Genomic DNA, 11953 nt, shown 5'->3' with positions numbered 1-11953 from the left:
CCAGAACTTTAGACCAGGTTCAGATAGGCGAGTTTAATGAGACTTTCCAAAAAAAAATGTAGCTGATTAACCCATGTGAACTCCATAAATCATCATCACATGCCAATATAAACCACACCTACAGCCATTGTACCTGTGAGGGTTGGAGAAATGGAGTTTGTACAGTCTTCATTGGAGCTGTATGCTTGTGGCTTGCTTTCTACGGAGGAGCTGCGCAGGAGGAGGGCGCAGAAGCATCACCAGATCCAGGTCCCTATTCTGCTTTATGCCAGGCGCGGTTATCGACTAAGGATGGACCTGGACTCCCTCTCAGATCATGAGGTGCTTCAGTTATTTAGATTGAACCACACAAACATCATGACCCTATATGAGCAGGTAAGAGATGATTTGGAGCCTCTGGCTGGTAGCAACTATAAAGTGCCAGGGCTGCAAAATTAATGTATGCCTTGCATTTTTTTGCCACTGGCTCATTTCAGTCAGTGAGCACTAGAGTGCTGGGGTTTACACAATACACTTTCTATAGGCATTTATCTCAAGTGTTATCTGCCCTGAAGAAGTTGTGGCAAACATATATCTCATTCCCACGTTGTGAGTCCGAGTGGCTGGACCTTAAGGTAGCTTTCTATCGGCTCTCAGCATTGCCTACTGTGCTGGGAGCCACAGACTGGTATCAGATCACCGAACTTGAGGGGATATGTCTATGCCAATAGACATGGCTACCACTGCCTCAATGTGCAGGTCGTCTGTGATGCAAACCTCAAGATTCTCAGTGTGGTTACAGGTTACCCTGGGTCTTGCCATGATGCCCATATCCTGCCAGTCAGCCCTGTGGGAGAGGCTTCAACAAGGACACATGCCGGAGAGCTGGCCGCTTGGTATGTTATTTGTCAAGTTACAATTACTTTACACTAAATTTGGAATTGGTGTGTGTTTCTCTCTATTGCTGTACTCATAGTATGTGTATGTGTTAGCTAGAGATGTGCGCCAACCCCCATGTTTTCTTTTTGGTTTTGGATCTGTATCTCCCCTAGTTTTGGATCTGGATCTGGGTCTGGATCTTTTTCCTTGGTGTTTTGTTTTTAGGTTTTGGTTTTGGATCTGTATTTTTTCCCAAAAATGATATAAACAGCTAAAACCACATAATGTGGACCTATTTTTGTTCCTATAGTATTATTGACCTTAATAACAATGATTTTCAGGCATTTCCATGCATGTTTTTTTTTTAAATCTTTTATTTTTTATTAATTTTAGGAAACATACCCAAATAAAATATACATTTAGCTAATAATATCATATCAGCAGGCATGAAATATACAACACAAAATATTGGGCCTATGAGATAATACAGACAGAAATAGTGTAAATCAGGGTATATATTAGAAACATATAACATAGCCATCTCAATTTGTGCGGATGATACCGCGTGAACCCATAGGCGCCATCTGAGCCCACACGGCATAGAAGTTATTGAGGATAAGTTATCTAAACAGACATACTGTCTAAACATTATATAATCTACTCGAAATATCCCATCAGACCAATAAGCAGAAAGACAGAAACCCTTCCATGCCTGCCAACAAACATAAACTATACAAATATATATAATACCTATCCTCCCAGAAAAACCCAAAACAAACCACCCTTAAACCCCCCACCCTATATGACCTAACCCCAATCTAGGTATACCTGGATCCCCTAAACCCTTAACCCGTTACTAACTAACCTAATCTGTCTATCTAAATATCTAACTCCCCCCCTACTGAAAATAATAAAACAGGGGCAAAAAACTAGATGGCCCTGAGCTAGTGGAGGCCGACCCCAGCCCACAAGACCTGAGCAAAAATTCAATCAAAAACAGATCCGCCCCCCCTTGACATAAAAATAGGAGCAGAAATATAAAAATCACTTATATATCAGGATTAAACCCTATCACCTCCCAGCCTAAATACGAACAAAATAATATTTAAATATATATATTAATACAAACATATATAAATTGTACAGGATACATAATAATTGGCAGGGGCATTGGACTTAAGTAACTAAACAGTAGTCATGCCCCGGCTCCCAGATATCTAAAGAGGAATGAAAATCCTCATCTTATTGAAGCAAAATATGGTACTTTTGTGGCATGAAAAATATAAACACTTATAGAATCAGGATATATATTTGTATATCGGTGCGGAAAATAAAAAACTTAAATAGATACGGCATCAAAAATAAAACAGGTACATTTAAACTAAAAATTACTAATCCGGCCAAGCCTCAGGTTCTGCCAAAATATTAAAAGCAAGAGGACCTTTGGACCAACCCACCCAAACATATGCAAAAGAGTACATATAATGCTGATATGTTGGAATCAGAATCTTCAGCTTAGCGTATATGGCAAAAAGATGGGCTTCCTGGAGAAGCATCACAGGTACAGAGGGCCCATAAGTTGCAAACCCAACGATCTGGGATTTAGTTGCAGTCTCGATGGAGGATATATCCATATATTGAGCCGGAGAGGCCGCATACGATTCAGAATGTTCAAGAATCGGAAAAGAGTCAATCTTGGAAGAAAATGCAACCACTGAGGAGGATAGCTCCAGGAGCTGGTTGGTTGCTAACAAAGTGGGGTCGCCATATTCAGAAAACGAAGGAGAAATTGGAGAAACAGCGAAGTGCCGATCACTGTCAGCAAATGGTATCTGAGACATCCCACTCCGCAGCTTGATGGTGTTCAGGCAGCCATTCACAGAGGCATTGCTTTTCCCCACGTTATGGTCACAGGCCACCTTTCCAGCTGTCTGAGAGACAATGTGCGGGAAATCATAATGTGAAAGAAATAACTCAGAATGTAGATTCATCACCCGTGCTACAAGCCTCTCCTCTGATCTGGTAATTGCTGTAATGAGAAGTTCCATGATAGGATGTGAGGGCATAGCCGCTTCAGCAGCTGAATGTAAAAAACAATAATATATTATAACAGGAATTTAGTGTATATTATGATTTCGTTGTGAGTAAGCTGCAATGTCGGGACTTTCAGACTGCAGGCCGTTAATAATTCAGGACAGTACTTCCAGATGGTGTCCGAGTCCAGAAACTATGGATTCAAAAAAGTCACCAGCAAACTTTACACAGCGAGAGGATGATCATCCGCCTCCCCAGCAACCCAGATCACTGACCAGCAAAAATATACTCCCATCAGAGGAAGCAGGAGCAGCAGGGAACACAGAGGCCAATCACAAGATGGCAGCCGGGCCCGTGAATCGCGGATCCACAGGAGCCTTCAGAGACCTCTGAGTGACCAGAGCAGGGTCCTCCACCTTCCTACCTGTCCAGGACACCAATCGGGATGAGAATAAACTCAACACCTAAGCCAGGAGCTGCAGCAGTCGCCGGAGAGAAATCCAAGATGGCGCCCGCGGTGATGAGATGCTGCAGAGGGAGACAAACTTCACCCACAACACAGCCACCAGAGGGAACAGATCATCCAAGAGGCTCCAGGAGCGTGAAGAGGTAAGTAACCAACAATGCACCGAAGTAGGAGTCCGGTCAGAGGGTACAGGATACTAATGCCGGATATTTAGGCCCAGGAGCTGCAAAGTCAGGATTCTTCTCCTAGCTCGTCCAGACCACGCCTCCCATTTCCATGCATTTTTAACCACCTCACAGCTCACAATATTGATTTCACTATTTTTCACCAATACAGGGCTGCAGCGAGCTGGCTGGCTAAAGTAAGCAACAGAACAGTGGCACAAACGCACGGCAGTTTAAAAAAATATAGGACATTTATTACTCATTGCCACACAGCAGTGGCAGACAGGATGGTAGCTTAATAAACTATAATAAGGTCAGTCAGCAATATCCCAAATTGTGCAAAATGTAAAGAAAAGTGGTGCAAGATGGAATTGTCCCTTCCACCCACTCTTATGTGGGATAATAAAAAAGGACATGCACAGTTTAACAAACCAAGCACGTTAGGACTGACACTTTCATGGCTGAACTCCTTGGTTTGTTTGGGCCCCCACAAAACATTTTTTGGAAGGACTACCTTCAATTATTAAGGAGGAGGTTGATGATGAGGGTGTTGGTGGTGGAGACTGCATGTGCTGGTCCAAACTGCTGGTAGCTGATACTGGACTGCTTCTTATTAATTTACAAATTATAATTTTGTTAAACAAATTGCATAAACTCACTGCAAATGATGTAACAGGGAGGAGGTGCCTAGATGGTTAACGTCCCTTCCTCTGCTAACTTTGGCTTTACAAATGGAACAAATGCCTTCACAACTGTTGTCAGAATTTAGATTAAAATAATTCCACACCAAAGACATGGCTGTTTTTTAGCTTTCTTTTCATCGTGAGCAAGAAATGCTGCCACTGGTGGCTGATTTACCAAACCACATCCTCATCATCAACATCCTCATTAACATCAGATAGGACACAAACTTCCCCCTCATTGTCCTTTAGCAGTTCCTCCACTCTATCATCCTCATTTTTTATTATTTCACCATTTAATACTAGCACAGTCGTCATGGCATCAGTGATTCGCTGTGAAACTGGGTGACAGCTGTTATACTAACTTCTTCTTTCAAAAGGACTGTTTAATAGTCAATTGTTTTTTTAAATTACTAGTAGTAGTCTTCTTGGTCCCTTTCAGGGATCCACCCAGAGCAGCAGCAACAGGCATAGCACTCAAGGATCCTTTTAAGAAATAACGGATAGGAGAGGAGTCAGTCATGTTTATGAAATCATGAATGAGGATGTTGATGATGATGCCAGTGTTGGGGATGGAGATTGCAGGTGCTTGGATCCAGATAGAAGGGAGCAGCTAGGTGACACTGGACTGTTTGTTGTTCGTTTTTTAGTCCCCAAAGTTTTAGAATTTGAAATACCCTTTCCAATTTGATGAATGTCCTGCATGTGACATAACAGGGAGGAGGTTCCAAGATGGTTAAGGTCCTTACCTCTACTCACTGTTAATTGGTTACAAATGGCTTGGCAAAGGTTGTCCAGATCTGGGTGGAAATAATTCCACACATGAGAAGTGGATTTTTTGGTCCTTTGCCCAGGCATGGCACAATTACATTTTTGCTACCATGGGCAACAACTGTTGCCTGATTTACAGTTTTACACAAACATCCTCACCATCAACATCCTCATCATCATGAACATCCTCATCATCATTGTTATCGCCAACTAGATAAATATCCTCCTCATCCTCCTCGTGCAACTCCACAGAAGCATCCTCATTTTTTACATCAGAAGGCACATAAATGGTGGAAGGAGGATCCTCTTCAAGTACAGTATTACTAGAAAGGTCAGACTCACACATGGCAACAGCGGACACACTTGTACTCTCATAAGGGATTTCTGTTTTTCAGAGCACAGAGACATCTATGAAACATTGCTACACAGCTGGTTCCAGTGTCTTACTCGTCTTAACAATTTTTATTTTTTTGTACCTCTCCTACAAGCAGAGGGGCTTAAATTATCATTAGAACCATCAGTCATCATAAATACAGGCCAATGCCTTATGCTGTGCATAGGGGCTGGCTACTGTTGTACATATAGGGGCTGGCTGTTGTCCTGTCCATAAGGGCTGGCTGTTGTCTATAGAGGGGCTGACTGGCTATTGTCATGTCCATGGGGCTGGCTGGCTGTCGTTGTCCTGTCCATAGGGGCTAGCTGTTGTCCTGACCATAGGGACTGGCTGGCTGTAGTGCTGGTTTTGGATCTGGATTGGTTTTGCCAAAACCTCACCTCCATGTTTTGTTTTTCAGTTTTGGTTTTGGATCTGGATTTTTTTCTTTTGTCAATTTGAAAGGCTTTCTGCCTTGGCGGAAAGTCAATGCAATGTAATAGGTGGAAAAGTTTCGCCTATGAATAGGAGGCGGAAAAAAGTGCAGATTTGGGATTTTGGGGTGCAACTTTGCAGGAACCCCCATGCAGCCTTCAGACAGTCCCCCAAAGGTAAACTGCGTCAAAAATTAAAAAAAAAAAAACACTTGACACCCCAAAAAAAATCACTTTGAGTTTGGGGGTGAAAATTTTTTTTGGGGGGACAAGGATTAAAACTAGCGAACTTGACTCTGGGGGGACCCCAAGTATGCCCCATGTGTTTTTTAAATTGCAGGGGCTTGCGGCAGGTGGATTTTTCATGTTTTTTTCAAATTAACTTTAGCAACTTTAAAATATGCTGACCCCCATTTTCAAGTACCCCAAATTTGCTGGGATAAGTTATTTTCTGCAAAAAATACTCCTGAATACTATTCTGCACCACTTATACAAAAACGCTATTTAGCAGCTATTGAGCCCGTTTAAAAACACCAAATACCTTCAGCAAGCCAAATCAGGGGGGTACCATAGCTAACCCCCATGTCAGCGCATCGTTTGGGGTGTCAGGCTGATTTCCCCAAATCTGACAGTACTTTCCGCTTGTTTAAGTTTCGCCGGGTCCCATTTTTGCGTACTTTCAAATTGAATACGGGGTAAAGCGGGCAGGCGCGCAATACTTTTCCGCCTACAAAACACGCGATGTAGGCAAAAAGTCTGGGAGGCGGAAAAGAATCGCTGGTCCGCGCAAATTGAATACGACTCTAAGTCTGATTATACATCACAGAAATAATTATATTATGAAATAAATATATAGTATTTGACTGTAGAAGGTTATATATATATATATAAAAAAACTGACTAAAGCATTACCTTATTGTGAAACCATCAGCGTGTATTTTGAAACAATATGTATGTGACAGTGAATGACTGTATGTGACAGTGAATGACTCAGTATGTGACAGTGAATGACTCAGTGGATACTCTGTTATTAAACTGTAGCAAAAGCTCTTGAAAATACCTCTGTACTACATAAAGCTAGGTGTTATCACTCAGAATCATCATTTATCTATATGACTAACACACTGAACTTTGAATAATATATTATATATGTGTTAATAAGGACAGTAGACTTTTTTTTTTAAATCATATTTTATTTATTTTCACTTTTTTTTCATTCTTTAATATTTCATACCTTTATATATACCCATCAGTTTTATATTTCGCTTTGTATGACCCTATGAAAGGACATATTATGATGACAAAAAATATTAATTAAAGAGATGCAATAAGCAGCATTTATATTGTGATTTATGAGGCCCGAGGAAATATTTTTTTAAAAGCATTTCAAATAAAGATTTGATGATTTTATCTTTGTCTGAGGGACTGAGTGCACCCAATTCCAATTGATTCCTTTTTGTCTTTAAATAAATATGTATCTGGACTTCCTGTTCCAGCTCAAATGTGAGGAGAAGCTCTCCTACAGACCCAGCTTCAGGGAGTTACAGCGCCGACATCCTGCCGCCTACACCGACAATTTGGGTGTCTACTTGCACAGGAACACCAGGGGCACTTGATGGACACGTATTTATCCACTTCTATGACTACTACACCACAGAAATCTAGGTCAGAAAAATGGACCCAGGAATCCAAGATGGCCACCACATATGCTAACCAGGTGGGAGTTTCTGATCCTCACAGTGTCCCCTCTGACTTTTTAACACTAGCTACGCACTCTAACATGCCTGGACGCTCTGCTGACAGTGCTGTTACTGTTGAATTTGTAAATACCTTTTAATACATTCCTGCCTATAAACCTCTAAGATTCACCTGCCTAGAACCTCTAAGACAAAACCTGCCTGTACCTTCTAAAACCACAAGATGTCGCTATTTTGATTATACCATTAATGAAATACTGAGACAGTTGTATAGCGGTCCAAAGCGCTAAAGATTATTATTCAGGTAAAAGTACAGATGTTACAATGCTATGATCTAATAATGAGCGCAAATAAATTGTACAAACATTAGGTCATAAGGTACAGTTAAAATACATGAAACGGTTATTAAAGATCAAAATACAATGAGCAATATGAGACAGAGAGACAGAGAGAGAGAGAGAGAGAGAGACAGAGACAGAGAGAGAGACAGAGAGACAGAGAGAGAGAGAGAGAGAGAGAGAGAGAGAGACACATTAAAATACAATGAGAGATATATCAATGTCTGCTGAGAGCACATGTTCAAGATGGCTGGTGATGAAGTGTGTGTGTGTTTGTTTGTGTGTGAGGGGGGGGTTGGGAATGCTTCCTGCCCTATTGTCCAAATCGCATGGTCTACAAACAAACTCCATTATGAAGCTACCTCATTGAAATCTCCCATAATGCCATAGTTAATTAAATATGCACGCTGGATATCATATGCCAACACATCAGGCAAACACTGCACCATTTAATATTCCAACATATACAACACAAGATGATTCCAATATACAACAATACCATCCTACCACAGACCTCATCCAGTAGTCACTAGACCGTGGGGAGGGGGAAGGGCCGAAGCACATGTTTTTCCTTTGTTTGCAAGCCTCATGATCCCTAGGCAAACTCCATCCTGCACCAAGCTGCAACTCCGCAAATCATCCATCAATGACCACAACCACAACAAAGACAATATACCTATCTGACCCACACAACACCACAACTGGGCAGAATCACAATTTCCCTTGTTCACCCCACATGGAGGCAAGCCATCTCCAACAAACCGCAGACAACATACCCATCTGACTCACACAACACCACACGGCAACCACCCACGACCATTCAAAGCTGCCATCAATTCAACCTCCACGATACAACACTGACACCACCCTATGATCACATTCATGAGTATACAGCACACACAATGCCCATCTCTCCCAAGCAGAGATACCGTTCAAGCACATGGCAAGGCCCTAACACAGAACACATGGCATCTCAATCAACCAGCATCAATCATTCACAAATGGGAAGGCAAACACAGAACACATGGCAAGGCCCTAACACAGAACACACCAGAGGATCTCAATCAACCAGCATCAATCATTCACAAATATCACAACAATTCCACAATCAATCCCTTTCCTGCATGCTGACAACAGACCACTGTACCCTACAGTGCAGATGAAAAGCACAGACCAGACAACACATCATCCACTGCATGCTAACACAGACCCATGAATATCCTTAGAAAACTACAAACCACACACCATGCTAAGCTAATAACAGATTAACACCAAACATAGCTACAGACACCCAAATAGGCTAAATATTGCACATTTTATACTCAGCTATAACCCAGAGGAACTGAGACCCATTCTTCCGTTGTCTTGTCAGGGAGTGAACCTCTCTCTTCCTTCCAAAATCTGCCAGTGTGTCCCAGTCTGTTTCTCCAAGTGTGTGCATGCTATGGTTCCCACCCCCTTTTACCTGTGAGGTCATCAGAAAGGGAGTATCCTTTTGGTTACCTGAGACTACTGTTAATTAGATTTTACTCTCAGCTAGCTAGCTCTATTGATTAGACTGGAATAACCAGTCCTTTGGACAAAAATGTAAACAGGCCTACACCATGTTATTGTCTTTTGGTAAAGGTTAGAAATCTGTTACAGGGCATTTATTGGACAATTCCAAATGGATACAAAAGGTCTCCAACCTCCTTTTGTATCCCCCACCTGCAAATCTAAGCTGCTATGGAAAACAACATTTCAAATAGATATTCTCTCTAACATTCATATTTCATAGCCGCATGTTCTGATCTTCATATTGATGTCACCGGAACGCTGTGGAAACAGAGTCGATCAGTACGGTTCCACACCCAGTTCAATTGTCATTTACTAAGCCATAGTTACAGAAAACATTTCTTTATATACTGACATTGCGTTTACTTTAAACCAAGTAATAATTATCCTTTTTGCGTTACGGGACCATTGCTTTTAAATGTATGTATGCGGGGAAAACACTACTGCTTTGCTGTTGCTCAAATATAAGTCTGTGGTGATTTTAATGTGTTGGGGGAAGATTGTTAAAAAGCTGTTCGTGCTACTTTTAGCAACTTTGCACTGTGGATTGTGTACTATGTATTTTTGACAAAATGGCGCTTGTGTAAGCTTTCTTTTCTAAAATGGAGTCTTGCTGCCATTCACAAGATGGCGTCGTGCAGGTTTTCCTGATTGCATACAGATTCTGTCTTACCCAATTATCCGGTTTTGACATTACTTATGCTGATGTGGTCAGAGCAGTACAGGATGCTATGGGACCCATTATGGAGGCTCACTCTGCTAAGCTGCAGCAGGCTGTCTTAGACATGAAATCCCAGCTTAAGCAACTATCTAAGAGAGTTGTTAATACTGAGCAATGCATGGGAGAAACTTTTCAGTATGTTTCTGAACTTAAAAGTAATTATGAGCAGTTGCTGAAATCTTATTACCAGCTGATAACAAAAGTAGATGACTTGGAGAACAGATCGAGGAGATGTAATCTCTGCATCATAGGACTTCCTGAAACACTCAAAGGCCCTGCCCTATTTACTTTTCTGCAGACATCTCTTTTGGAATTATTACATATTCAGGGCGCCTGCTCTGGCCTGGTTATTGAGTGTGCGCATAGGTTGGGCCCAGCACTCGTATTGTTATATTCAAATACCTCAGTTTTGTTCACAAAGAACTGATTTGGTCCGCATCCAGGAGGAATAGAGACTTACGCTGGGAGGGATCTCGGATTTTTATTTTCCAGGATTACTCCTCAGAAGTAACCTATGCCAGGAAAGAATTTTCCCCACTATGTTCCCGCCTCGTCAAGGAAAATAAGAAGTTTGCTTTATTGTTCCCTGCTCGGTTATGCCTTTTTGAAGGAAACTCTTTTGAAGATTTTTCATCGGTGGTGGAAGCTGAAAGTTATCTAATGGAAGCTGCTCTGGCTGCGGATTATTCCTCTCCATCCCGTTAGAACTGTGACCAAATTATGTGAAATTCTTCTTTGTCTACTTTTTCTTGTTATTACCTGATTTGTTGAGGCTGGTCTGATGCTATTACTCCTCTTTGCTGCCTCATGCCTCATTTTTGTATGTATATGCTACAGGTTCTGAAAGAATAATTGCATGTACATTTGTACTTTGTATTTAATAACCTTTGCATTGATCTCTGTTCTTACATTATAGTCTGCCTCTTTCTGTGTCAGGATGCCTTATATGTATGCCCTTGTATTTTTTGTTGCTAATGTTCTGATTTTATTGGTGGCCACTTTAGGCCTTTTCCACAATTTATTCTTAATGTATATGTCGGCTCTTTGTACCTTACTCCCACACCTGCTATACTATGTTTTCATATTAGTGCATATAGCTGGGAACTGCTGAGAGCGTCCCCTCTGGTTTTGGTTCTATACGTGATTTTGTGTTACGTATAATACTTCATTACAGGTTGCCGATATTTGATAATTAGATTTAATGGCAGGAGCTGCGCTTCTCTTAGAGCGGTGGGCTCTTCCTTGTATTTTTGTTTTATTCAGGTTTTGTTTTGATTGGTTTTGTTTTCCCCCTTCCACTTTTATTACTTATGTGTCTTGTCCTGTCCCCCCTGACATTGGGTTCTCAATTTATTGTTTATTGCTGGAATATGTTCATATACTGGCAGGATGTGTTTTTCATTTTGCTATGTGGTTTGTGCTGCTATTGCCATGTCTAGTTTGATAGTGATCTCCCTCAATGTGGGTTTTTTTAATTTATCTGCGAAAAGGAAAAAGGTGTTAATATATTTAAGCAAAATGGATATTGATGTTACCCTGCTTCAGGAAACCCGCCTCCTACCTCCTGAGAATCTAAAATTAAACTCAATACACTGGTAGAATCCTGGTGTCAGCGCCTTTCACTTCTAAGGCTAGAGGGGTAGTTATTTTAGTGCACAATCATATTAGTGTGACACTGCATTCTTCTGTGATAGATCCTCAGGGAAGATATGTTATTGCTGATGTTACCCTGGGCTCCTCCAGCTATATATTATGTAACATATATGCTCCTAATTCTTATTCAAAAGATTTTTTTCTTTCCCTTATCTTCCGTTTACACACGTACAGTGATGTCCCTATTGTGCTTGGTGGCGACTTTAATAT

This window comes from Taudactylus pleione, unplaced genomic scaffold (genome assembly GCF_031769625.1).
Source record: "Taudactylus pleione unplaced genomic scaffold, aTauple2 ptg000044l, whole genome shotgun sequence".
Lineage (NCBI taxonomy): Eukaryota > Metazoa > Chordata > Amphibia > Anura > Myobatrachidae > Taudactylus > Taudactylus pleione.
This window is presented reverse-complemented; position numbering follows the sequence as displayed.